The 25,608-nt window shown below is 48.3% G+C and overlaps 1 long non-coding RNA gene across 1 annotated transcript; it reads right to left on the reverse strand.

Annotated features, from left to right (window-relative positions):
* Nucleotides 1-7,678: 7,678 nt before the first annotated feature.
* On the reverse strand, nucleotides 7,679-15,354 carry LOC310895161. The gene is made up of 3 exons (XR_014580497.1): nucleotides 14,347-15,354; nucleotides 11,990-12,174; nucleotides 7,679-7,794 (listed from the first exon to the last, which is right to left on the reverse strand). It is a non-coding gene; the product is annotated as an uncharacterized lncRNA (long non-coding RNA).
* Nucleotides 15,355-25,608: the final 10,254 nt, after the last annotated feature.

The following is a 25,608-nucleotide window of genomic DNA, read 5'->3' on the forward strand; positions in this document are numbered from 1 at the left end:
AAAACAGGTTTGGATGCCTTGGAGAATTCAGATTCCACAAGGGTTTGGTGACCCACAGGCACGCTGGGACCCCAAAATGGGTTTGGATGCCTCAGAGGATTCAGATCCCACATGGCATTTGGGGACTCACAAGCAACAACCCCACAGGACCCACAGCTTGGACCCCCAAATGGATTTGGGCCTCACATATGACTTGGGTCCCTTCAGGGGTTTGGGACCCACAGGCAATGGGTTTGAGCCCAACAAGGTGTTTGGGTTCCCACATGGATTTTGGGATCCGTGGGCACAGCTTGGGCACCAACGTGAATAAGGACCCCACAGGGGGGTTGGGTCCTTCACGTTTTTTGGGACCCACAGGTTGGAGACAACCAAGCCCAGATGTTTGAGTCCCACAAGGAGTTGGGGCCCCATGAGGAGTTTGGGCCCCACAAGAGGTTTGGGACCCAACAAGCAGGCTTAGATACCAAGATCTGGGCTGGCAGGTTTGGGCCTAAGGTGTTTTGGGACCCATGATCAAGAATTGACCTCTGAAAGGGGTTTGAACCCCACAAAGAGCTTGGGTATCATAAGCAGGCTGGGCAGCAAAAGAGATTTGGGACCCACAGAGGGGTTGGGACCCACAAGCAAGGATTGGCCTCTTTAAGGTGTTTGGGCCCTCCAAAAAGACTTGGGGCACAGCAGCATGGCTTTTGTCCCCAGAAAGGGATTTTGAACCCAAAGGGATTTTGGCCCCAGAAGGTGTTTGGGCCCTATTGATGAGGGTTGATCCCCCAAGGGGATTTGGGCCCCCAAAATTGATTTAGACCCCCTGGACATGGGTTGGCCACCAAATAAGTTTGATCCTTTCAAGAAAGAGTTGTCCTCTAAGGGACCCCAGAAAGGACTTTAGCCCTACAAGCAAGGCTTGGCCCTCAGAAGGATTTAAGGCCCCGCCAGCAAGAGTTGCGATGTTTTATGGGTTCATGTCCCAGTGCGGTTCTACCAGCAGATACATTTTGGGGGGAATGGAGGGACATTAAAAGTGATAATTTTTATTCCACTCTGTGCCAGCACAGGGCCCTATGAGCAGTGGGCTTAGTGGGACGGGAAGCGATGCGCTGGGGGCTTTGAGAGTGGTATTAAAAAGATGGTGAAGGAGGACAATTTTTTATTTTTTATTTTTATTAATTTTACTCCTGCTGGACGTGCATTGTTCTTTGTGGCAAGGAAGGCGTTGCAAACCCTGGAGTTTGGGGGGCAGCAGGGAGCCAGCGCCAGGTTCCCCCAGCTCTGGTTGCTGTGGCGTTCAGCTGAAGATATCCGCACGCCACCAGGAGCTTCCAGAGAGCTCCAGGTTTCTGACTTGGGTGATCAAACCCTTTCCATCAGCAGGTGAGGTGCAGGTTTACCTGACATTCCTCATTTTTGCTATTTTGCCGTATTTTTGCCCCACAAGCTGGAGCTGGACCATCGACAAGCAGCGTGGTGAGAATCCCCGGGTTATGATGCTGCCTTCTCTCGGGGATGCTCCTTAAAACCTAAAGCTCTAACACCTAACAGCGACAACTCCCAAAGCACGGCAGGGATGAGCTGAATTTGTTTCACAGACGCAGACGTCGTGGAGGCAATACGTAACTGCAGACAGTGCCCTGCTGCCGGGTGGGTCCTGCCTTTGAGGCACGAGGGCCTTCCTGAACATGACGGCGAGCAGCACTCGGTCGCCAAAGGAGTGGTTTTCCTGAGGTTTCGTTTACCATGTTTGGACACGGCCGTGATTAATATTTCCTAACAGGAAGACGTCATGCGTGCAGGCTTTCCTCTTCGGGGTTCGGGTCGCGGCTGACCAAGTTCAGGTTGTACGCTGGCTCCTCGCTTCCTCCGGCTCGCAGACTACACCCGGCGGCTCCGTGTCGGACCCCAGCGGCTGCGGTCGCCCATCGCCGAGCCCGACGCGGGTCCTGGCGCCGATGTGGTGTCACCACACCATCCCTGGGGACCCGGAGAGCTTCGGTATGGTGGGACCAGAACCTAACCTCGCTTCTCTACAAAATGTGGCTGTGGGACAAGGGGGAGGTCACCGGTCACTGTCCCTTAGCCATGCTTGGCACAAAACCCAGGGCATGGGGGAAAGGGGATATCCTGGAAAAAGTTTGGGAAGGCTACCAGTGACCTCCAGGTTTCACTTCTTCCCTTGCTTTTATTTATTTCGATGAAAGTAAAGCTGCTGTGGGCTAGAGCCCCGTGCAGGACAGAAATTATTCAGCGATTCAATCATGCAGTGAGCAATTCTGACCCCAGTCTGCACGTTTATGTGTATCTGAGAGAGAAAGGCGCTTTGAAACAAAACTTTTTGGCTCTTCTTTTTGAATCAGCATTTCTTGTTTTAAAATCAGCCTGAAAACATTACATGCATAAATAAGTGGAAGCTTACACAGAAGGGTAAATAGCCCTCAAATAACATAAGACGTTTTCCTGTGTAGGTTGAATGAAATATTTCACTTTGACTCAATGTGCATTTTGTTGATGTTGCATCTCTGAGACTCCATCCTCCAACAAATGAACTCGAGGGGAAAAAAAAAAAAAAAGAAAAAAAAAAACACAAAACAAACCAACAACACACAACTGTTTCTTTTTAACCTGAACCAGGTTGTTTGTTTTTAGCACAGCTTTTTCATCTCGGGAGGAATATCCTCCTCTCCCCTGTGCCCAGGAAAGCCCTTGCTGTGCTCCTTTGCCAAAGGCTGCTGGCAGCACCATCCCGGAGCTGGGTTCCCTGGCTGGGTGCCATGCGAGCACTGCTCCAGTGGGAGGAAATTCCCTGCTGACCGGCCCAGCAAAGCTGAGACGAAGCGCAGGACGCAGCGGGAAGGACCAGAGGGAGATGCTGCGAGATGCACGGGGCGGCCAGATAAGGGGGGGGCAAGCCCTGGATGCTGACCTCCTCACCACCCCTGCAGCATGAAAAGCATTTTCCCTGGGTAAAAAGCCTCTTGGTGCTTTCCCATCTCGTCCTCTTCTGCACGTAAAAGGTGAAATGAGTGTGTAGGTTTTATCATGCACTGTGCAGTCCCAATAAGCTCCCACTGCTGGGCTGCCTGTCCTGCTGCCAGGGCTCCATCCGACCCCACACATCTGAAACACAAGTTAAGTGGGGGCCTCGAGATGTTTTTTCCCCGAAAAGATGGGCATTAAAGTGGCAAATCGGAGGCTTCGCTTCAAACATACCTGGGGCTGCTCACCTCCACTGGCTGGGCGGATGTGATGGTGATGTCCTGCGTCTTCCTCGTTGACTCTACTCTGCCACAGCTCCGTGAGAACCTGCTCCTGCTTTGGGCTGGTGCTGGACAACAGTTGAATCTGTAGCACTTCAGGCCCTATATGCTGTGCTGTTATATACTTACTGAGTGGTTACGGATGCGTTTAGTGACACGTGCTAACTGCTGTCTGCTCCTCATGTCCTCGGTGCCTTACAGGGGCATCGCGATACGACACTCTCCTAAATGCACAGGCACCCTCGTAGCTGGGGAGAGCTGCAGAACGTGACCTAGGCGCTGAGGAGTGCTGACAGGACTGTTTGATTCCCAGCAAACGTGCAAAAATCATCAACCTGAGAAAAAAAAAAGAAAAAAAAAGAGTGTTAATTGAAAATGCAGGCATGAAGTGGGAATTGTGACAGTGCCGAGCGGCTTCCACCACCACCGGCGATGGTTAGCAGCAAGGAAAATAGGTGTGAGGGAAAAGCAGTGTTAGGCAGACAGCTGTGTCCTCAATTAACCCAACTAATTGTTAACTTGGGTGTCAACAGGAGCCCTCGTGCTGGGATTTGGGGGTGGGAGATGCCGAGTGCTGTGCTTTTTGCTCCTTGACATGCAGTGAAGCCGCCCGGTTTAGCGCTGAAATGTCTCGTGTGATAGGACCGTTGCAACTCCTCTTGCAAGGGTACCACAATAATTAAATCTCCAGCTTTCAGGTGTAATTGCCAACGACAGGGCCTCCGAAATTGCTTTTTATGCTCGCGCATTCGGTCTCCTGACAGAAAGGTCTTCTGGAAAAATAAAAACAGCCGGGGAAGAGTTGTGAGCAGCAGCAAAGGCAAGGAGCAGCAACGCGAGCTCCATCCTTGGGCACATTTAGTGACAATAAGCCATCTCTAAACACCTAGGGGGGCTGAAATCGCAGTCCTGGATTCCTCACGGGCCGTGAAGGAAGTGGTAGCTTACAGCACGGCTTCTGCATTACCGGGCTTGTTGGAAAATGGTAATTTTTCAGCGCTAGGACCTGTCTCCCACTCCTGGTTTGTAATTGGTGTTGTTGGCCGTGAGCCAGGCAGTGCTCGCAGCTCTGTCTTGCGAGGACAAAACCCCCATTACTTTTTGCTCCCTAATTCTCCCAAGGTGTGCTGCTGTCTATCAATGGAGTCGCCATGAGGTAATAGAAATTACAAGCCTCCCCAGACTTATTTGTCTGAAAGCGTTTCTTGTAAAAATAATTATGTGAGTCTCCGGAACCGTGGTACATGAGAATGGCAGAAGAGAAAGTTTGCAAATTAAAATGCAACAAAAGGCTCTTTATCGCAAACTGCGAGGGAGACTGGGCGAGAGGGTTATTGCCCTTCCACTGGGCTGGCTGGTGGTGGCTTCCGGAGAGAAAAAGCAGAGTTTGGTGTCTGTTGGTTGCTTTGCAGTGAAGCTGCTCTAGACGCCAGCACCCAGGTCTGGGGAGGGCGATGGTTTTTCCAGGCACTGCTCAGGGCTCGTCCCCTGCCCTTTCCATGGTCTCTCCCTGCGAGCTTTTCAAAGCCACCGCGGTCCCATCCCTGCCACTTTGGTGGCTCATGATGGGGACTTCGTATCTCTGGTCTTGCTGGCATTGTCTGGCTGCAGGATGGGGCCGGGGCTCAGCCCACCACCCTGTAAGAGGCTTCCTCAAGACTTCACCCTACCCGTCCTTAACCAGCAAAGCCCCATCCAGACCGCAAATATGTGCGGTGACATGGCAGACGAGCTCTGGAGGAAATACCTGAGCTGTCTGAAAAAGTTACTGCCCCCCTTCCTCCAGCAAAGGACCAAGCCTTCAGGCTCCAGCATCTCAGCACGATCCCATTCTGATGCAAAATCGGGGCAAATGTGCTAAACTGGGAATGGGAACACCTGGGGCAGGGCACGGCCACCTTCTGCTGCCCCAGTGAGCACAGGAGAGGGCTGGAGGCTCCTTAAAGCCACTGCAAGGGCTCGTTTCAGAGCAGAGATGCCAGCATCCAAGCCATTAAAAATAACAATATGACTCAAGCTGGAACGGAAGATGGAAGCTACCAAAGGGCATTGGGGCTGTGTTTAGGCGCTGGTGTTGGCTGTGAGCTGTTGCTGTTCTTCTCACACTTTCAGGTTGCCCAGGGCCGCCGGGTTTTAGTGTCACATCCCAGCAGCTGCTACCTCCAGTTGTACAGGAGGGAAACTGAGGCTCTGTGCTGGGGACATCATTTAGGAGCAGGATGGGAACAGGCATGAGGTTTTGAGGCTGGAGCCCCTGCCTTTAAAATCTGGAGGTCTCCTGGATGCCAGCTCTTTGGCTGGGAGATCTGACCCCAGGGATCCTGGCAGCATCCACCTCTCCGACCTGCAACGAGAAGCCAGATGCGTAAGTTTTGCTCAAATACGTTGTGACCCATGTGGGCTTTCCCTTTTTGCCTGCAGGTTTCCCTCTGCAGACACTGGCACCCTGACATGCCACACTTATCTCCGAGGGATTCCTGCTGCAGAGTCTGCATGGGCTGCAGCATCAGGCAGCAAAGCCTTGCTGCCCGTGTCCCCACGCGTCCCACATCCAGCTGCCACCCAGCCAGAAGAAGCAGCCCCGTTAGGTCTCCTGCGTCAGCAGCAACTGTGCCATGAAACTCGGCGCTGTGTCCCAAAACCGCCTTACCCCACACGGATTAGCCAAGCAGATGGGTTGCAGCACTGGGCGGTTGCAAAAGAGAAATTTTGCTTTTCTGGGACGCTGGCCATCAGAAGAATGTATTTCTCCTGAAGTCTGCAGTGCTAACGGTCCTGGAGGACAAAGCCTTCTGACTCAAGCAGCACCCTGTTAACAGTGCAAAGTTTGTAGGGACCTGGGCAGCCCCACAAAGTGACCCATCTGTGGTGTAGCAAGGGGGTTTCGGGGTATATTGCCCTCTGAAGTTTATTTTCCCTATTCATCCTGTAGGATAGGGATAAAACAGAGGAGCTGCATCTGCCTCCTCTCTTAAAGCTTTCCCCAGAGAGTAAAAGTGAAAATGGAAGATGTATATATCTGTATAAACACACTTCCAGATACACTTAATAACATAATGTGGTAACGTTATGGGTGGTAACGTCTTTGGGTGGGAGAAGCTTCCATAAGGCAACGGGATAAATGACTGACAGCTCTCAGCAGGAGGCGGAGGGGGAGATGGACACTGTCCTGCTGGGACCAAAGTGCCCACCACCTCCTACCAGACGAGCAGCTGGGCCGGGTCCAGCTTAAACACAACCAGGCTGCTATTCAGAGAGGATTCAGCAGGGCCAATAACCCTGGGTCCTTCTGTTTTGCATTCGGGGTTTCAAGCCCCTAAGCATTCGCACACGTGAGCTTTCTGCCTCAACTCTGGCAGCTGCAAAAATGAGTTCTCTGCTCCAAACGAGAGCCGAGATTCCCATGTAATGACCTGACCCCAGGAGACAGGCTTCTAAAAAGTACCAAAAATGTGGCAGACCCGCTGCATCGGGCATACGCACGTGCGTGTCCAGACGCTGGATTTAGAGCAAGGCTTTGGTGAGCCAGCAGTTGCTACAAGCAGTCTGGAGGGCAATGAAAAGAGGAGGCTTTTTGTTTCAAGACCCATCATTTATTTTCATTTGGAAATCAATCTACTCAGGACAACAGGAAGAAAAAGACAAGAAGAGACTCCAAGTAAAGGATGTTGAGTTTAATCCCGAAATAAAATGTTGTGGGAGGCCTGAAACAGCTTTTGGGGACTGAACTGCTCCCCGCAGGTGTGATTTCTTTGTTCATCCATTGACCTGATGAATCCCTTCCCCACCAGGCTCTGCCCATGGCATGGTCGAGGTTGTGTCACACACGTTGGAGAGCATCGCAGCCTCACCTCCACAGAAATACACTGCCGGGGAGAAATAGTTCCTGAAGTCAAGCATTGTAATTTACTAACAGGTTTATTAAAATCTTATTAGAAGATTATTTTTTAAAGTCCATTTTACACAGCCGTTGCCCTTCTGCTGCTGTCTAATCCTGGAAAATCTCAGTGAATGAGTCATTTGCACTTACTATCTATTACACCCTCTTATTATAAGCCTGAGCGTGTTTGCTTCTAACAGTGTCAGTGGTGCCATAATAATGCCATAAAATCTCATGCACCTCTCCTTTTGGAGCCTCTCTCGTAAGAGAGGCATCTCACCTTGGTTTCATGGGGTGCTTCTGGTGCGCAGGGGGATTTAGGGACCGCTGGGTTTGGAAGTAACTTCATTCCCCAGTCCTGAGCGCTGCGTAGTGGCTCTTAATGAACATCTGTTGGGTTTGGTGGGTCAAAGATGTGTTGCTGAGGGAAAAGGACATTCCTGCTTCCTAAAACAACCTCATGCACCAACTTCTGTCCATGCAAGCCATGAGAAGGAAGACATCTGGCAGTAGTGCATCAGGGATACTTGAGGGCCACCTTGTTTGTTGCTTGTTTTTGCTATATGGAGGCTGATGAGCATTAAATACAGCTTGGAGGGCTGGGATCCTTGCATCTCTGCCTTGTTTGGTTCAGGATGTTGTGTTCCTGCTTCCATGCAACCACTGAAAAAAAGAGTGAAGGAGAACCTGATATAAGGACGTCAATGAGGCAAACGTTGCCTCAGCCCATCCTCCTGCTCCTCTTCCCCACCCCAGGTGGGTTACATGGGACAGGGACACAAAAAGCTGCCCTGTCTCCAGATGAACTCTCCCTGGGCACACAAACATTGTGCTCCTGATGTCCTGGAGCAGCCCCTTCTCAGGGAGAGCTGGCCCAGAGACAAGGGGAGAGTTTTTGCTCTGAATGTAACCACAGGAGAGGAGAAAAAAAAAATTGCACATTCAAGGTTTAAAATCGCACTTGCTGCCGGGACTGTTTCCATTGGCAGAGTCACTAGAACCGGCACAAATGATTCAAAACATTTTGTTAAATGAAATTCTCAGATGATGTCAGAGCTGAGGCTGCTTTAGCAAAACCTTTACAAAGAAGGGAGGTCCATACAACAAAAAAAAAAAGATGAAAAAAAATGACACCATTTGACAGGGGGGGATTAGGAGTTTAGAATTATATTTATAGGCTATCCAAATATTTGAAAGCTTGGAAATTCATAGTTCCAGTGCTTTAGCTCTGCTCTAGAGGCCTGCCAGCCTCTTAGCGTAAGTCACGCAAGGCAGCCAGCTGGGCTGGACTCGCTGCTCTCCCAAAGCCTATTTTCTGTTCTCCAGCCCTGGCTCCTACTTCCTACAGGCTCACAAACAAATCGCGTGCCTCAGTTTCTCCCTCTGTCTGATACGAGTAATTCTGTCCTCCTGCCATAAAGCGTTTTGAGATTTGGCATCAGTCAGGGCAGGAGTGGGTTTTGGTCTCCTGCCTCTGCTCAGCACTCGTACCGCGGGCACCCCGATGAAATAGTAGGGTGATCATCCAGATATTGGCGTCAGCTCTTTGCTACAGTTCTTTTCTTCTCCACTACCCATTTCTTTCACACACATAAAACCCATTGCTAAGAACAAGGCTGTTGAGGTGCTGTTTTATTTTGTGCCTGTCTCTCCAGCCTGGGCGAAATAACCCTGTCTTTGTCACGGCTCTGCTAACCCACTTCAACTTTATTGATTAATAGGTTGTAATCCTCTTTTAGTGAAAACATAACCGTGCCCACGGCTAAGGGATTCAGATATCACCAACGGGAAGATTACAACCTCTTAGTCTGAACACGGGGAGTGAGATGGACTGTCAGAGCAGGAGCACTTGTTAAGAGGAAAATCAATGGTGAGCCATTTGGGGAGGAAAAAAAAATCCCCTCCACCACAAATGCATTAAATACAGGCTCTGATGCTCCAACTTTATATAAGTCCAAATTAAATGAGACCATAATAAACTGTTTGCTTTCCTTGGGTTTACCCGATAGACAGGGGACTCTGGCTTGCTGTAACACCCGTGGCAGTACAAGCGTTGGGTCTGGTTTGTGGCCACCTCCACCAGCTACACCCCCGCTGGAGGAGCCGTGGAGGCTCTCGTGGGTTTGTGAGATGGGGGTGACAGGGTGTCCTGCCCTTTCTCTTCCCTTCCTTCCCCCCGTTTTACCTCGTGAAGATCCCATGCTGGGATCAAAGGGACATTCACACAAACCCGAGGCACATCCCTTAGCCTCGCATCTTCGTGATGCCTCGGGTGGTGCTTTCCATCACCTTGTACCCTTCTATTTGGAAGCCTCTCCTTGCAGAAACTACTTGCTGTTGCATGAACGCACAGCCTGGAGCACCAGGAGGGACGGCAATCCCACACTTTTTTCCCCCGTTATTTTACAGCAGCGATGCTGTGTGCGTTTCTGAGCAAGGGTGCACCTAGCATGGGTGACCCTGCAGCTCTGCTCCTCGCTGGTGTCAGGACCGCTGCATCCAGCCACAGAGTTAATGAGGAATAGTGGAAAAGCACTAGATTTCCTTTGTTATGCAGCTCACTGAATGAGGTTTCCCACATCTGTAGAGCTCACCACATCTTTTATGAGATTTGACTGTCAGCAAGATGTTATGAATCCCAGATGTTAAAATATGGATTTATTCATAACTCGGGGCTTATAATAGAGCGCTCAAAAAGATTATATCCAGCCCCCCTCCTCAAAAGATCCTCCTGAAAAAAAAGAAAAGAAAGTCTCAGCTTTTATTATTTTTTAATTATTTTTGCTGCATGATTTATCTTTGATATTACCTCTTTAAATGTCTCTTAATTACCATGGCTCTATGGGTGTGCGTGGGGCTTCAGACCTGCCAGGAGAGCAGAGCACCGCTCTTAGGGGCTGGAGGGCAGCGGGGGGAGAGGGGAAATCCAGCCCTAGCTCCGGGCACCTGCGAAACTTGGAGCCGGAGGTGTTCGGTATCTATTGCAGCCCCGAGGAAGTGCTCTGGTCAATAAAAAAGCGGTTCCTCGCAGCTGGTGACCATTACGGCAAACACAGCGTCGGACATGCCGCAGCTGCTACGCTGCCGGAAGATGGAAATGTTTTTGGAAGCGAGTTTGGAGCATCTGTTCCATTAATGCTTTCTCCCTCCCTCCTCCTGCCCCTTATTTTCCAGGTTGCTGCAAGAAGAACCTACAAGAGAAAGGGGGGAAGACCCTGGCTGGGCACGGGCTGCCTTGAAAGTCCAGATGGAAATATTTCCCTGAATTAATGCTCAGGTAACAGCACCGGGTCCTGCAGGAAACCAGCAGGGCTCAGAGCTGCACCCTTGCATGCAGCCATACGTGCTCTGGCCCAACCATCCCATGCCATAATCAGAGAGGGCAGTTATGAAGGGAAGTATGAAGAGTCCCGTTTTGCACATGAGGAACAGAAAGTCGGTGATTTTACCCCAGGTCACACCAGAAGCTGGCGGCAGCCCTGTGAATCATGAGACCAGAGCACGAGGCAGCGCTGGCAGAGAGCAGCCCTCCTCCCTGTCCCTTCTCCCTGCCACCTCCCCCTGCTGCTGTCTTCCCCATGGACCTTGTCTGTATTTAGGAAGTCCCATCTTCCTTCCCCTCCCTTTCTTTCTTCAAGATATTTCATCTCCCTGGTCCAATCTGGAGAACAACTTCAGTGCAGAGAGCATCTGGCCATGTAGGACCGTGCTACCAGCCCCTTAGACACCATCACCACATCCTTTAATGGTGAAACCCGCTGTCCATACTGCAAAGCTGCAGGCCTGCAAAGGTGCTCCAGCTTCCCCAGAAGGAGCTAGACCATGCCCAGCCCTTTTCAGCCCCTTCCAGCTCACACGTAATGGCCTGGAGCAAGGCTGGGGCATGGGATCCCAAGCTCTGCTCACAGGTCTCCTGCCTTAGCCAGGCTGGGCAGATGGAAAGCATTCAGCCTGCGGGCCCTGCTGAGCTTAGCTTTGTTCTTGTGCCTCACGAGGTCCACATTTCACTAGAGAAGTGGTGGAGCCTTTCCTCTGGGGCTGGGCAATTTGGCATTCCACAGGCAAAGCAGAAAGGAGAATGCCCTGAAATCATACTTCAAGGTGGGCCTCCTGCCCTGAGATGTGCAGAACTGGAAACCTAAACCTTCCTTGTACCACATCAGTGATGGAAAGCCAGGAAAGTGGCTGTGGGTGCTGACACTACACAAACCTCTTGGAGCTGTGAGGAGGAACAGCAAATGGGCTGCTGGAGAGGTTGCCTGGGCTTGGCGCTCCCTGTCTGCTGGGCGATGGGGAGGAGAGGACCAGAGCTCTGGCATAAATCAGCACAGCTCCTCCGGTGCCTAACGAGAAAAATCTTTGGAGGGAGTTTATGGGACGCTCACCAGCTTGTAAATATTTTCTGGCGTATCAGCTTGTGTGTCATGAGATTTAAAACCTTCATCACCCTAACGTTTTCCATCCCACTGAGATCTCCGATCTGAATATGATGTGCGCTCAAGAAAGTTTGCCAGTAGTGTGATGTTACAAAACTTGTGAAATGCCTCACTTAACCACAACATTATGTATTTTCCAAGCCACATACCTATCTATTACAAGGTCCTTCAGATAGAGTTATAGACGGACTGTGGGTCATGAGATCCTGACCTTGGTGTGTTTTTACTCCCTTCTTCTCATGAATTAACTCCTGAACTATTGACTCGCTGTTGAATGGGTAGCAGAGTTCAGGCACATTTTACATGTAAGCTTTTACATCCTGTATCTCAACAACTGCAAACCCCAAGGACGAGTAAATACTTCAGGCTCCGCCATAAAATTGATGTGTTGCAAGATGAACAAAATGGGTTTAGTAACTTACAAGGGAGATACCATCAAGTCTGTAATGAGCCAGAACTGAGAGTTATCCTGTCCCTCTCCTCAGTGGTGTGGCCGTGAGAGCTGGGAGTTGATCACCCGCTTGCAGGTACTCAGTTTATGCCTTGTATCTTCACTGAGAGCTAAATCCATCTGTGGGCCTGACAGACCTCAGCCGTTTGGGCCCTCCTGAAAGGAAAAGATTGGCTCAAGAACTGCAAGGTTTGCAAGGTGAACATCAACTTCCACGTCCTTTTTTTTCCTTCTAGTTTTTGAGTCTGCACATTACTCCCTGCTAGGTTGGAGAGCTCTCCTCCTCAACCAGAAAAGCAAGGAAGTCATCAATAAACATAAAAATAAAATTCCTGCAATCTTGGGAAGTGCAAAAGAAGCAATAAAAGCACAGAAACCACCCAAATTGCCAGTACCACGTTAACAGATCAGCAGCCACAACCTGCTGCTGTAGCCTGGTGCAAATGAGCATGGTAAATTTGGCTACAGCTGGGGACTGAGCCCCTATTTTGACATTAAAATAAAGAAGGTCCCTAAAATGTGCCATACACCACTGGCATATTTGTAAGTATGCAGACTGTTTCTGTATTGTATGTCCTCCTGAGCAGAGCTCTTAAGAAACTGAAATTTAAGTACTATAAAGAAGAGGTGCAGTTTTCTTTAGAATTAGAGGTCAGATAGAAAAAAAAAAATTAGATCTGGTATAGAAATGCTCTGTAATGTCTGAAAGTTGCTTGGCTGAGGAGCAAAATAGCTTCATCTATAGATTCATGAATAGCTCCCTAGCAAGCCTGGCTCTGAAAAACACCTCTCCATGCTTGTCTGGCATCAAAGATGAAAAGTTTGAAGCTTTTCATGTTGATTCTTCACATTTAACTGAAAATTAAAACACATCTGTCTCCCACTCCAAAATACAATCGAGGCAGTGGTGGCATATTAATAAATACCCTCACTAGAAAAGATTATGAGAAGAAAAAAGGTAGGTTGAGCCCCAAAGCAGGATATTTCCATCATCTTGGCAAGGAAAAGGGTATGTGATGCTAGATTAATCTGCAAATGGGAACAGAGCATGACTGAGCCCACCTGGTGCAGCACCAGGGTGACGGGGGGTGGGATGCAGCAGGGAGCTGGAGAGACATGTAAGGTGGCTGTGTGATCTCCGCCAGGCATAAACAGGGCAATAACACTTCCCTACCCCAGACAGGGCTTATCAGGAGAGCTCGACGATATCTCGGATGAACTCAGGTCACATTCAAGCTGCCTACCCGTATCGTCACTGGGGCACCTTTGCTGCAGAGATCAAAGAGGCTGTCTGCTATCCCAGGCTGGTTCCTGCTTCCTTGTAGACCCCGTGGAGGGCGGTGATGGCAGCACTTGAATTAAGCTCAGCACTAGGTGGTCTGAACGCTCATGCCTACACTGGTAAACTCAGAACTAGGGCACGCGATCAAACACTCTCCAGTGAGCACCCAGAATTTGGCTCATTCCCTGGCATGACTTTTGGTGCCATGCAAATGAGAAGGCTCCCAGACAGCGCCTTGGCATGGCTCAGGGCATCCCATAGACCTGGGTATGTGGCCGTGCTGTCAAGGGCACTCTGAGGGGTTTGTGGAAAGGGGCAGGAAGGGGTAACCCTACTGACATGACTTGCTTTGTGAGTAACCGTATGAACATGAGCTGCGTCCTGGTGTTCACCCTTAGGGCCAGAAAAAAAGGCTGTGACAAGCTGGCCCTGCTTGGTTTGCTGGTGTAGGCCCAGCCAACACGCCTGCCAAGCCCTCTGGCTTGGATTCAATGACCCCTAGATACAAAAATAGCAATATTAAAAGGAAAATGGCTGAATGGCAGCTAAGTGTGATATTTAGCCAAGCATCAGTTCAGATATAGCTCCTAATGCTTAGAAACCTCCTTGAGCTATGGCCAGTCATGTCAAACTCCATCCCCTAACTTTAAGGACTTCTTCAAAACCAGTGTCTTCTGCAAAGATTTGATTCCCTGTAAAACCTCAAGGTCAGAAAAAAAAATCAGAAAAGGAGAAAGTTCGTGTCTGCCCATGTTTCCTCAGCCAACCCTAGTCTCTGAGTGGAGATCATGGCTATGCAAGTTTGGGACATTAGACATTTGCTTGGGATTTCATCATGCCCCAAGCACATCCGTTTTGTGCACACTGCCCATCCCTATAGCACATTTGCAGCAGTCTGACAAGCCCAGGACATTCATCTGCTGCATATATATATATATATATATGCATATATATATATATATTTTTTTTTTCTCCAGGAAATCCTGTGAGAATCCTACAGAGCTGGAATAATAAAATATGCATGAAACAAGAGTGTTTGTACGTACTAGTCTTTGCGGCACTTCATCCCCCTTCTTCCTCTCTCTCTGTCTTGGCTAGGAGCTCCTGGGGACATGGAGTGTGCCCCTGAGTCCTTCAGAGGTTGGCCCAGCTTGTTGGCATGTCTTGGACCTCACACGGCTCCAATGAGACCGGCTGGGCCCTCTGAAGAGGAAAAGGTGATTTAATTTAAGGCAGATGGCAAAACCTGGCCCCTATATTTCAAGGCTTGATTCAGCACTTCAGCTTCTGGGGCAAAGGACGCTAGCAAAAAGGGAGAAGGTGCCCTAACAGAAGCACATCAGAGAGGACACATTACGTGATGAGCATCTGGATTCATCTTGGAAGCACAGATTGTTCTGAAGGATTAACACTCCCTGAATAAGGAACATTCGTGTATGGAAATGCCGTCTCTGGAGGACAATAGGAAGTTTTATTTACAAGGCATGGCTTACTGTGATTGTAAAGCAAATCAGACTCCTCCCCACTAGAAGAACCTAAAATGAAAAGGTGAAATATGCTTGTATCTTCCAAGATGCTTCCAAACTTTGCTTTAACATTTTCACACAGATTTGCTTCCATCACTTTCCCACATTCAGTCACCCACTTGATAAAGCTCTTCTTACCAGCACATCTTAAATTTTCTTCCACTCAGTTGAGATCCGCTGCAAAAACCTCTGGTTTTGTGTTACAAGAGGTTTCCCTCTCCTTCTTTGCATCTTGTGATGCTCTACCGGTGTGGAGAAATTCCCTTTTCTTTCAAAGCAAAGCAGCTCTCCTGGAATCCATGCTGAGAATGAGAAAAGGGGATGCTTGACATGGACACCACACACAACACACCCAGATCCTGATCACCTAATCAATAGCAGAGAGTCCCGTGTTCAAAGTTTGTTTGGGCCTGATTGAAGAATTTGGAAAGGCTTCTCTCAGCTTCATTTCTCTTTCCTCCTCATGTTTTCCAGCTGCTGGGCTCTTCAGACAGCGGACGTGTGTGCCACAACAGAGAAATAGGTCAGAGCCATCACGCTGAGGTCCGATCTTTGGTGTGCAGCCAAGGGCATATTTATGACTGAGTCCTTAAATATGTAAAAAAAAAAAAAAAAAAAAAAAAAAAGGCGAGCCTTAGAAATGCTGCAATTACCACTGGGCTGGCACGTGTCTTTGCGAGCCTTCAGTTTTTCTTTGGTCACAGTGCTTCCTGGAAACAGAGCAAAATGTCCCCGAACTGGCTGTGGGTAAGTGCCGGGAGCACGTCAGCCAAGACAAAGCTCTTGGACACAAAGGAGAGCTCTTCAAAGGCACAAAGGGAAACCTAACTCCTCTTGAATTTCATGCTTTGGAAATCTATCTAGCCATAGTATTTTTGCTTGACAGGCAAACTTAGGCTCAAGTTTCTTCTTTTTAAAATAAGCTTGACAAACTAATTAATTAAAAAAAAACTAGCTATCATGTTTTACTCTCTCTTGCAACAGAGTAAGTGCTGGAGCATTAGTAGATAAATGGATCTGATTGGTGAGATGTTCGTGTATACCTGGTTCACATTAAATAGTAGGCCAATATAATAAAGCATTAAGTGTAAGCAAGTCTGATCAGGACTAGAGAAAACATTAACGTGATTAAGTAGGTCATTAATTGATGATTCAGAAGAGTCAGACTAGAGGACATTGCAGAATTATTCCAGGTTTTTTTATTTATATATTTGGTTTATAATTTTTGCTTATATTTATTATGCTTTTTAATTGCTCATTTTGGATAAGCCCATCTGGGGATACAGGCACACCACAGAATCTGACTATTTCTTGCAGGATCTGAAAGGTAAAATGACAAAACTCAAGGGAGACAACTTCCATGACCTAGGAAATAAAGACTAACCTGCGGATATATTTTATTTTTTTCCCCATGAATTTTCAAGAGGCTGACTGCTCTGATCCTGGTCCTTTGGCCCAAGCCTCAGAGGCAGGGTAGGTTGTTCCATGCTCCTTTAGGTATCTGCAGAATCCTGGGCAAATATAAAATTAAGAGTTTTATACATTGTTGGATACATTGAATGATTCATTCTTGTTTTTATTATTGATATATACATGAACCTGTGCTGATTGGTATTGACTACATTAGTGTCATTATTAATCTAGTAATATATTATTCATATATATATATATATAACAACAACAAAAAGATATCTCATCTGATTTAAAAAAAAATCCTTGGATGGAAAATCAAATGTCAATCTTAGGAAATGGTTCCTATATTTGATTCAGTTCTCATTGCTGAAAGATATATATCTTGTTTCTAATATGAATTTGACCAGCTTAAATTTCTTGATGTCTGATCTTATTATGCCCGTATCAGTTTAGCTGAATATAGTTCTATCACCAGAGTCAAGTCATCCCTTAGCTTTTTCCTTGCTTTTCTAGACACCCTGAGGGCCCTTTAAGCATGTCAGTGTATGCCATATCTATATATTCAAATTCTTTTATCATCCTGCAGCTCTCTACAATTTATCAAGATTTCTTCAACAGTGGAAGCATAACCATGTCAACACCCACAGACATCAGATCTGTGCCAGACACAGACCACAGCCTCCCTATTTCTGTGCAGTGGGCTTGTTTTAACCTTCAGGATCCATCTAACCCCCTGGAAAACAATTCTCAAAATGCCTGCTTCCTGGGCATTGTTGTGTACTGTAAATGTGCACAGAAAGTCTTCATTCCTCAAAGGATAAATGTATATTTGGCTGCCAACAAATTCATATTGTTTGCCTGCAAAGAGCATAGCAAGCAATCAAGATTACCCAGTCCCTCCGATCTCTTCTTTCCTTGGCACTTCCCAGATTTCCTCATCATTTGCAAGCTTTAATGATGTGTTTGTCTCAAGGAATATTCCTAAAAAAATTAAAGTGTAAAGCCAAAAACTGAGCTCTGCTAAGTACCGCTGGAAGCACAGGAGCTCGATGAACTGTCTCCTGTTGCAATTAAGGTTTGAGATCTATCAAGTGTCCAGTTCTTAACAGATTTTACGTATGCCAAGTGGATTTAATCAGCTTAAAATACCCTGTGCTACCGATACCTCTATAAAGTGCCAACTCTATTAACACTGTTGTCCCTATCAACAGCAAAAAAGCAAGTTTACTTTGACAGGATCCCCTTTCCATGAACCTGTGCTGATTGCTATTGACTACATTAGTGTCGTTATTAATCTAGTAAATTTGAACTGATGTAGTTATCGGTGGTTTACTATTGTGGTAGGATTGCTACAGCCTCCCGTTCTAACTAACAGACACCCTTGAAATAATAAAACACAATATTAATAGCTCTTGGGCAGCGTGGTGAAAATCCCGGGCTTCAGGTTAGCCATTTAGCTTTAGTCACTTGCTGTTTAATGGCTTAATGACCACAACACGTATTAGAGGAACGGAAATATTTAATTTTCAACACATTATAGGACTGTATCACTCGGCTTTTTCACCAATGCACTACAGAGAGATTTACCAAATAATTCTTTCCTCTGTCCTGTTGCTTTCTTTATCAAAATCCTGCAATTTGGGCTTCTCGTGTATGCTTAATCATAAAATATACATTCCTGGTTCAGTCCCTCCTGGTTAATTCGGTCAGTGAAGGAGCAGCTAGGGACACCCCTGGAAGGTAAGGGAGCGGGGCTCTCGAGCTGTAACAGCCCAGCATCTGTTGGAAGGCAGGGCTCTCCCCCCACGGCAGAAGCCGATGCTGGATGCTGGCCAGCTTCTCCTTCCCTCGCACACCAGGATTTTTTCAGCTGTCCCTGCAGCAACAGCAGCAGCAACTTGAACTCAGAGAAGAGGGGAAGGGCTCAGAGGTATCTCGGAGGGCTATTTCCCCTACTCCCACGTGCCAGTGGGAAGCAGGGGGAAGTTTCTTAGAGCAGCTTCCATGTCAGAAGTGAGATTCCTAAAATTACACCTTTTCTTCCTGGCAAGTGAAATTCTTGTCCCCAACTTAATTTTACTGCCTTGGAGGAGGAACTTCAGGGGACGACCAGCTTAATTACAGGCATGGTGCAAAGGTTTGGGATGCATAGGTAGGGTTTCTTACACCCAAGAGTTAAACCAAAGTGAATATTTGGTGTAAGGGAGCATCCTTCCTTTGGAAGCATCAGTGCTGGGATGGCTCGTGTGGTGCTCTTAGGTGCACATGTGAGCATCTTCTCTGCTCCCTATGGTACCAGCATGTGTGTAGCAGATCTTGGTCCTAGGAAGATTTTGGTACACAGATCATGAAGCCAGCTGTACTAGCCAAAAAACAGAATTATGAGCTCCTCTCTGAGAAGAACGAGTGAGCCAAGGTGATGAAATGTCCTGCTCTGAATCCTAAACTTCAGCAGCTGTTAAAACCAACCCAAGTGCTGTTACTTCTTGGCCTGGGACCTCTGGGAGCCATCATACATATACTGCCCTCAATATAGCAAGAGGAAGGGATCTTCAGGTAAAGGCATCGCCCTGGGACAATTCAACCCAGCTCTTCAGCACCAGCCTTATCTGTTCAGGTACCCAAAGGGAACCACCCACATTTGGCCAACGTGATCTCTCTCGAGGTGGCAATTGGCTCTCAGACTCCTGGCTGGCCTGGAGGCACCTACATGTAGCACAGGCAATAAATTTAAATGAAATGGCTAAATTTAGGTATTTTGTCTGTGAGCTGAATCTCATCCCACCATGCCTTGTTCCAAGCCACAGTTCAGCCTTGGACTATCATCTCTACAAGCCATAGCCAAGCCATTCCGTTATTCTTAGTGCAACCCTTCAAAGAGCTCTCCAAACCAATGTGCATGCAGGGTTCTCACCACCACCTTGGTGTCCTTTCCCCTTTCCACGGATTCCCGACTCCTCTTTGTTGGGAGAAAATCCACTTTTCTGAGGTGTCCCAGGGCAGCTCCTGTGGTTTCAGCCAGACTTGGATCCCAGCCATCTACACAGGACACCTCAGCCATCACCGCTTGAGTTCTCCCAAACACCTTGGCCTTAGCAGACTCGAGGCATCAATGTTTGACGCAATATGGGGGGACAGCCTCAGTTCATGATAACGCTCAGTGAGCGTCCAAGAGCTCTCCTGAGCCACCGAGTGTCAGCAGTAAAGTCAACAGAAAGGTCAGCAAACTTTGTAGGCTAAGCTCTGACCTCTTGGGTAGCTCACGATTGCCTAACGCTCTTGTACTGCGACATCAGTGATGCATTAACTTGATATGTTTATACAGGTTTGGCCTGAGGAACCTCAGTGGCTACACATTTTCCAGCATTTCTTATTAAAGTCTGAAAGAATTGGAGGTTTTAGAGATTTCTACTGCTCTTGTAACATTTAATTTGCTATGATGCAAAGCAAGCCAGGCAGAGTGAGCCATGACTCCTGCCTTTTTTTTTTTTTTTTTTTTTTGGCTTGTCTGGCATCACTTTCCCTTGTAAGCTGGGCTCTTAAGTGGAGACGGTGCATCCAAGGTAAGGATATTACCTCAAACCTCCTCTCTATAAATAGGCCTGGCTGCTGCTCCGAGGCTGCTCGTTCTGCTGTCAGAATATGGCTAAATGGTCACTTATGAATTCCAACATGTGCTTGATGTGGAGATTACAGCTGCTATCCTAAACAAAGGAGCTTTCTCTTCTCGCAATGTGCTGCTCCCTTTACGAGGCAGTTTGGAAAACTCATGTCTCTGGAGAGGGATTAATCCCTGCCCTGGTGCTGCTCTTGTGTGAGGAATGAGGGGACAGCTTCCTGCAGACCTAAATGAAACCAGGACCCCTGAGGGTCCACCAGAACATATTGGGTGTCCTGAAAATCATGGGGGAGGAAAGGTCTGGTCCCTGGGGGCTCATCTGTCCTGCAACATGGAGCAAAACGCAAAGATGTGGAGTTATGTTGATGAGGCATAGGACAGCAGAGTGCGGGGATGTCAACCTGGACCCCTAAATGGTCTCAATGCAAGAGTGTGGCATTGACCCTGTTCCCCCAGGATCCTTGACCTGAAGGAAAGGTGCTGGTTTGGGCTCAGGATCATGCTATTGTGGCAGTGGTAGTAGCAAGGGTGTCTCTGAGTCGCGATGAGCTGGAGGTGGCTAATGAACATCAGCTGGTACAAAAAGGTGAGGCTTTGCAAAGAAAATAATTTATTAAATGCTCTCGAACAGCTGCATTTTCTCACAGTAGTTTTAACAGGGCCAAAGAAAACTCTGGTTTTCTCGTACTTTGTTCTTACACTATTTTTTTCCTGCTAGAGGCATTTTGCAAAGGAAATGGGAATGGCTGTGCTCGCTTGATGAATGTGGGAACTGGGGGCTCAGGTGAAGGGATGTTTCTTCCTGTCCCTCACCAAGCCCAGGCAGGGCCTGGAGCAGACTGTCCCACTGTGTGCCCTCTCACGGAGGTACTCCAGCCAAAAATGAGCATGAAACATCAACTCCAAAACTCTGGGAGAGCCTCGTCCCTGCTGGAGTGGGGGCTGCAGCATGGCTAGCCCAGGAACAGCTTCTCTCTGAGTGCTGGCAACGTGACTTTGGGCCTCATTTATTCCCTTATGCTTGGCCGACATCTCTGGCTGCCATTGTGTCTCTGCAAAAAAATATATATAATTAACTTTCTCTTGGCAGCCACAAGGCAGATGGCTTTCACAGGCCTGGCAGCAGCAAGCCAGATGGCATGGTGGGGGCAGTGGACAAGGGGTGCCCCCCACCTACCTTCTTGCTCTGGGAGCGGGGTGTATCCTGTGGGTGGCCAGTGTTTGTATTTGCTAGTAAATTACGGCCCGCAAAATGCTAAACGAGTCTGGCTGCAACCTCAGAGCTCAGCCCGGCTCCTGTGACCACAGTTTTGAGTCTCGCAAGCGGAGCCACGCTACAAAAGAGCCCTTTGTGCATTTTCTCCTGCTCCTCCCAGGCTTCAGCTGGGCTTCAGCTCCCACTTCTCAGCTGCTCCACGGCCTCGCGACTTCTCCTGGTCCATGTCTCAGCCTCACTGCTCCAAGCCAGGCCAATGCTTGGGGCAGTCCTTCAGCTCCCTAGGGCTCCCAGCCATCCTTCAAAATGCCTCCAGTCTTCTCCTGCCATCTGCTCTCCTCCATTCCTGACTTCTCCAGAGTCTCACTCCTCACCCACCGGCACATCTCGAGGACGTGGTGCTTAGGGACATGGTTTGGTGGGTGACATTGGTGGTAGGGGGATGGTTAGACCAGATGATCTTGGAGGTCTCTTCCAACCTTAATGATTCTGTGATTCTACAACTGTGTCACTAGGACGATGTCATTGTCATGCGGTCATTGTCACCGCAGAAGCTCCTTGCTCCATCGAGATGAGGATGTGGCTCTCGGTGATGGGAACGCTGGTGGCCTGACCTTGTTTCATCCTTTGGCAGCAAGTCCCAGCGAGCAGCAGATGACACCTGTAGCATCTTAAGGGAGGAAACGGGTGGCACGCATGGCCCGAGTCCCTGCACAAGGATTGCCATTGTTCAGGCCCTGCTGGCATTGTCTTTACCGCCCGGCCTGGCATGCTCCCATGTCCTCATTTCCCCTGCTCGCTGTGGCTGTATCAGTCCCTCAACCTCGCCACATTACATGAGAGGGAAACCTCAGCTCATGCCTGCGACCGTAAGCTCGGTTTCCTTCCCGCTGCACTCATTTCCCAGCAACGGTGACAAGCAGCTTCGATTTACTGCCTCCGAGGGAGTTTTAGGCTGAAGGCTTTATGCGAGCCAGAGCGTGGCTGCAGCCAGGGGCAGGACGTGGGTCCCGCATCCTCCATCCCTGTGCCACCGTTGGGTACAGGATGGCCTTGTGGGTCTTCCCTGGGAATAAACATCCACAGAGATGCAATTTGCTGCTCGTCTCACACTGACCCAGCTATCGTTAGCTGATGATTTTCAATGGAGGTGCTCGTGCGTAATGGGAGATTGCCAAGCTAGGAGTAATTTAAAAAAAAAAAAAAGAGCTCCTTTCAGCATGTTATAATCAGTCTGAATTATTAAAGGCGATGGAATTTTTAAAAGTCTAATTCACTTTTTCATTATTTATGCTGTTTGCTTCAGCTTTATCCCATCTTTCGAGAAGGGTAAACTCACCAGAAAGTTTCACTTTCGGGTTGTGAGGCTGCTTGAGACCAAACGCTGTGCAGAGAAGAAGCCCAGGCAGGGGTGGAGGGGGGAATCCGCTGCATCTTTTCCCCTTTCTGTGCATGACATTTACATTTCAGGCCACTTCCAGCACTGCATCTACAGGCTGAGGAATTTTTGGAGCAGCACAGGGGCAGATGTGCCCCTGCAGCAGGTATGTGATCGAACAGATAAGGGCTCACGCCTGCACCGCAGCGCTGACTCCCAGCCCCAGCTAACACATCCCAGCTCCAGCAGCAAGCCTTGCTGCTTAAATGCTCTAAAACCAAAGGGTTTTAAAACATAATTTACTGTTCCTTTTTTTTTTTTTTCCGACATATTTCTAAATCGGTTCAGTATGTCTTGAACCACTAGACTAAAGTGTTTGACTTGCTTCCAAATTGAAGTGTTCATAAAAAAATAAATAAATAAATAAAAGGAAAGGGGGGTGGTGGTGGGAGAAGAAAATGCAAGAAAAAAAAGTGCTCTGATAGTTTAAATCAGTCAGCTCTGCACAGTGATTTAAAACCAGTGGAGCACTTCAAGTTTTCATGAGCACTTAGCGTTGGAAGCAGTCCGAGTCCTGGACACGTGCATTTGTGGAATCATTTACCATTATTAGAGGGTTTGAATGGTGCTTGAGCTCTCCCTCTGCCCCGATAAGCGCTCAGATTGCCTGTGATTAGTAGGGTGGTTTCAAGTTGTGCACGGTTGAGAGTGATTATTTTAAAGCGTGCCATCGCCTGTCCCTATCTCAACAGATCTGAAATCTTCCAAATTCATTAATTCCTTCAGCTCATCTGAATGGAAATTGCCAACTATACATAGTTACCTCAGTGCAGTTTTACAGCATGTGTCATGGAGAATAATAAATGTTTGCAAGCAGGGCAGATGGAGCAATAATGTGCATGCCACAGAGCACTCCTGTGCTGGGTAAGACCTGTTATTAAGACGCGTGATTGCAGAGCCTCGGTGCTCCAGTCACGGACTGGGAAATTCTGGTTTGAGATGCCCCAGTGAGCTGGAAAGGGCAGACGGACACTGCTGAGCATTCCCAGGTGTTTTGCTGCATTGCACTGCGTTGCACCGATGGGCAATACTCGGTTAACCCAAGTCCAAGTCCTTGCACCAGCGTGGAGGAAGTCAGCGAGGCTGTCAGAAGGAGCAGTGCAAGGAGCTGATCTGTCAGGGCTGCTGGCTGAACTGAGAAAGTTTTAAAAAAAATAAATTGTAAGAATTTGTGTTGACTAAAGATGGAAATGTTTGGCCTTTCTGAGCTAAGCAAAAACCTGCAAGAAACCGCTCAGATTCCTGTGTTTTTGTTTTGCAGCTTTTTGGTAGCTAACGGCACACAAGTTTTGAAATAAAATGCTGTTGCAAAATGAAAAATGGAAGCGCTCTGCCTTGAAACCATCCCAGAGATTTCCCCTGGGTCTTCTGCTGGTAAACCAGCAGAAAATGCAGCCCCAAAATCCCAGTAAAAACTGTGGAAGTTTTTGGCCATTCGAAACCATGTGGTCCTGGGTAAGAGAGACTTGAAATGCCCCAGTTTGTGCACGAAGGAGGTCTGGTTTGTGACCAGTGCTCAGAAGCTCATTTCCCTGTGATTTCCCTGTGAAATGGGGCTTTGCTGAGGCATAGGGGCGCGGAGCTCTGCTGCTGCCGGCAGGGAGGAGGCCGGGAGTTTGAACTTTCGAGAGGGTCCCTAGATCCCTCCATGTGGAAAATCAGAACAATCTGCTGGCAAAGAGGTCAAATTGGAGGCAGAAGAAAGATAATCCCAGCCCTGCCTCCTCCCAGCCACGCAGCCAATGGTCTCCAGTGCCCCGGCCCCCTCCAGAGCTCCCCCAGCCTACCTCAAGGCACCGTGAGCCGGCTTGTCTTTAAAAAGAAAAGAAAAAAAAAAAAAGATAGGGAGTTTTGGAGTTTTCCCTGGCAGACAAGTGACAGAAGCACTGATGCCCTCACTGTTCTCAAGCTTGGGCACCCAGGACGTGCACTTCAGATGCAAGCACTCCAGCACCCAGCACCACGCTGGTCCAGCATCTGTGCAAGCACCAAGAGGTGCTGTCTGTGGAGAGCCACATCCTGTGCCAAGGGGGAAAGGGACATCCCGTGGTGGCAGCATTTCCATTGCCCTCCTTCGTCCAGCACTTCTCCCTGTGCTGTCTAAGCAGGTTATTGAATATTATAGGGATCCCTCACCACAGGTTGGGTCCCCAGCCTGCTCTGGGCTTTGGTCAGGTGTCTTTTCATGATGATGATGGCTAATTAGCCTGCAGAGGATGAATGTAGTGGGGGAGACAAGTATGTTGCCCAGGCATCCCTGCTCCACATCCCTGTGTGGGTGAGGTTGGCTGGCTCCCCTTCCCCAAGGCTCAACCAGGGACCCATCACTTTGGAGAAGCAGGGACCTGATGACTCCCTCCTCTGCCTGTAAAGGGTGGCTGAGTCAGACAGCGATGTGCTACCTAAAATCAGGGCAGATGACTCCTTCCCCACCTACACCTCTCACTGGTGTACCCCACCACCCCACTGACTGGCACAACTACCCTCCTGCCAGCCCCCTTTTACGAGAAGTGTGACTTCCTGCAGGTCGTGCAAGTTGTTTCTGACAGCCAAAATCAAAAGTGGGTCTTCCAAGACACGGGCCATCATATTAAACACGTGCTCGCCCTTCCTCCTGTGTAGCGTGCACTGTATCCTGTGCTCTCCTGCAGTCTTCGCCTGCAGAGCATTTCATGCACAGCACCACCATCAATAAAAATGCCAGCTCTGTCCGGATGTATAAGAAGCAGGAATCCCTGATTTCCTGCCACACCGATGTCATTGCTGTTAAAGGCTTGAAAAGGGCTCCTTACAGAGTTTGGATGTTGTGTGCAAGATATGCTGAGGTGGTGGTGGTGGTGTGGCACTACACTAGGGTGGAGAGACAGAGGAAATTCGGCTACTTGAATTGCAGTCTTGCATTCCAATATTTATGTAAAAAGCTTTTATTGTGAGGAAAAATAAAAATAAAAAACAGAGAGTATTTTGGACAGTAGTGCTCAAGAAAAACCTCAAAACCATTGATTTGAGGTGTCCAAGATTCCTGTGTCCTAAGGAAATGTGTAGCAGAAGGCCCTCGCCCATCCTTACCTATGCAAAAAAAAAAGAAAAGCAAGC

The sequence above is a fragment of the Anser anser genome, assembly GCF_964211835.1.
Source record: "Anser anser genome assembly, chromosome: 2".
NCBI lineage: Eukaryota > Metazoa > Chordata > Aves > Anseriformes > Anatidae > Anser > Anser anser.